Source organism: Neophocaena asiaeorientalis, unplaced genomic scaffold, assembly GCF_003031525.2.
Source record: "Neophocaena asiaeorientalis asiaeorientalis breed wild unplaced genomic scaffold, Neophocaena_asiaeorientalis_V1.1 scaffold30, whole genome shotgun sequence".
NCBI classification, from domain to species: Eukaryota; Metazoa; Chordata; class Mammalia; order Artiodactyla; family Phocoenidae; genus Neophocaena; species Neophocaena asiaeorientalis.
Genome location: NW_020174923.1, coordinates 6,819,994 through 6,823,025, shown reverse-complemented (window position 1 = coordinate 6,823,025; position 3,032 = coordinate 6,819,994).

Here is a 3,032-nt window from a genome sequence, read left to right as displayed (position 1 = left end):
CTGCGGCCCGGCCCGCTAGCGGTGGAGGCGGCAGGACGCCGGGCGGCGGCGGGGACCGGAGGGGCGGGCCGCAGGGCTCCGGTGGGCGGGACCACCTCCGCGTCTCCAGGGAGCCGGGCGGGGAGGCCTCCGGGCGAGGCGGTGGGGCGTGCCCGGTGCCCGGGGCCCGCAGCCTCTTCTGTCAACCTTGACCCCTCCTCTGAGTGGCCCCGACACCAGCTCGGCGGGTTCATTTGCATGTCGTTAGCATGTCATTTGCGTAGCCCGCCTTCTCACTTTGCGGCTTCTCGATTTTCCCGCTCTGGGTTCTAGGGGCGCCAGGAGTGGAAGAGAGAAAGCGTGTGATAAGAGACTCCACCTCCGAGCGGCAGCGGGGTGGGAGGCCAGGGTGCAGGATTCTTTCTTTGGGGGCTTTAGCTGCCCAGGAGTCCTTCCAATGAAAACTTATCGAGCTTTGAGGGCCACATCCAGGGGAGCCCAGGAAGGCAGCTGTGCGGAGCAGACAAGAGCGTGGACCCCTCAACCCTGGGGGCAGGTCAGACGGCGCCCACCACCTCCGCGTGCGCCTCTCCTCCACCTAGCCAGCCCTTCATATGCATTGTTTAAAATGTATTCAATTAGTACAAAGTTACAGTAACCAGTACAGGCATAAGGGTAGACATAGATCGGTGGACTAGAATTGAGAATAAACCGTTACATTTACAGTCAGTTGATTTTCCGTAAGTGTGCTGCGACGATCCGGGGTGGGAAGAATAGTGTTTTCAGCGAACAGTGCTGGGTAGCTGTAAAAGAAAGTGGTTGCCGTTGGCCTTCCACCTCACACCATTTAAAGAAAAAAGAAAAAAGAAAAAAAAAAGGCTTACAGATAGAAATGTAAAAACTAAAACTGTGAACTTTCTTAAAAAGATTTTTGATGTGGACAATTTTTAAAGTTCTTATCGAATTTGTTACAATACTGCTTCAGTTTTATGTTTTGGTTTTTTGGCCGGGAAGCAGGTAGGATCATAGCTCCCCCACCGGGATCAAACCTGCACCCTCTGAATTGGAAGGCAAAGTCTTAACCACTGGACCAACAGGGAAATCACTGAATTCTGTTGAAGAAAGCACAGGAGTAACTCTTCATGGCCTTGGAATTAGGCAATGGATTCTTAGACACTACACCAAAAGCACAAGTGACAAAGGAAAAAACATAAATTGGATGTCATCAAAATTAAAGTGACAAAGGAAAAAACATAAATTGGATGTCATCAAAATTAAAAACTTTGGGGGAATTCCCAAAGTTTTAAAAACTTCGGGGGAATTAAAAACTTTGGGGGAATTCCCTGGTCCAGTGGAATTCACTGGTCCAGTGGTTAGGATTCCAAGCTTTCACTGCCAAGGGCCCGGGGTCAGGCCACGTGGCATGGCCCCCCCCAAAAAAAAAAACCTAAAAAAACCTAAAATCTTTTGTGCACTAAAGGACACCATCAGGAAAGTGAACAAATAACCCTCAGAATGGGAGAAAATATTTGCAAATCATATATCTGATAAGGGACTTGTATTGAGAATATATAAAGAACTCTCACAACTCAACAGTAAAAAGACAAATTAACCCCATTAAAAATGGGCAAAGGACATGAATAGATATTTCTCCAAAGAAGATATGCAAATGGCCAACAAGCACATGACAAGATATTCAACATCATTATTCATCGGGGAAATGCAAATCAAACCCACAATGAGGTACCGCTTCCCACCCACTGGGATGGCTTAACTTCTGGATGAATGATGTAGGAGATACTCTATCAAGTTGTGAGTCCATCTTAAACATAAGACATTGTTGTGACCGTGGTTCATGTTCTTGCCAACAGTCACTGCGCTGGGTTGCCTCTCACTGGGGGCATATTCAGCTTAGCCTGAGGTTCTCTGGATACAAACTTTGGGAGGAGGGGATTAAGGTTTATCCCATGGTCCCATAGGGATGGTCCCAGGCCTTGAGAGGTCCAGTGTGGGGGACAACAAGGATCATACTCCAGGGTCTGCACCATCTCGTCACCCCTTATCTCAGCCTGGCCCGGTACTGAGTGGCAGTAAGACAGGAGGGAAGGGGGCAGGGCACAACCATTAAAAGAATGACACAGCTGAGGATACAAAAAAACTAGTTAGAACCAACTAGGCCCAAGGACTTCTCGCAGACCTGGAGCCTTATTATACACTTACTGTAATACATTAGCAGGCTAAATGACACACATACCAGTACCATGACAGTTCCGAGGCTGACCATAAAAGGCCAAAAGTGGGCAGTGGCCCAATTCCTGGAAATCCCCACCCCTTCCCCAAAATAGCTGGAATAATCTTCCCACTTGTTAGCCCATGAAATTACCCAGCCCATAAAAACTAACAGCCCCATGCCCCAGGGCCCCTCTCACCTTCAGAGAGGGACTGCTTTCTGCCTATGGAGTGCGTATTTTTCTAAATCAATTCGCTTCCACTTTACTATGGCTCGCTCTTGAATTCTTTCCTGCAAGAAGCCAAGGACCCTCCCTTGGCGGCCCATCCCAGGAATCTGCCCGAGACCTGGGACTCAACTATTCTCTCGTGCCCGCTTCTCCTGCAACAGCAGTACCTGCCCCAGGTACTCAGAACAGGCTAGATGTAGCCCTCCACTCCATCCCTGGGTACTCTGGCGGGACCCAGGGACTTAATACCCAGGGACTTCCTGGAGGCTCTTACCCTCTCTGAAAACATCAAACCAAGAGGTTTTCCAGGACCTCACTATTTCCTGGGGAGCCCCACCCTAATATTCGACCTCTACTCATCAAGATGAGATTGAGAGCTGTGAGGGTACCCCCGCCACCGTCCTGGACTCTGGGTACTTCTCCAGAATGAAGCTCCCACCAGGTTGGGGCATACTCACTGTGGCTGCAGAGCTCAGAGCCAGGGTCTGTGGTTCCCACAGGTAGTCCCCACAGCCTTCCCCAGCCTTCCTCTGTGACTCTGTACCCTAAGTGTTGGTCTGAGTGCACACCCTGGTCACCAGGCCCAGTTTTGTT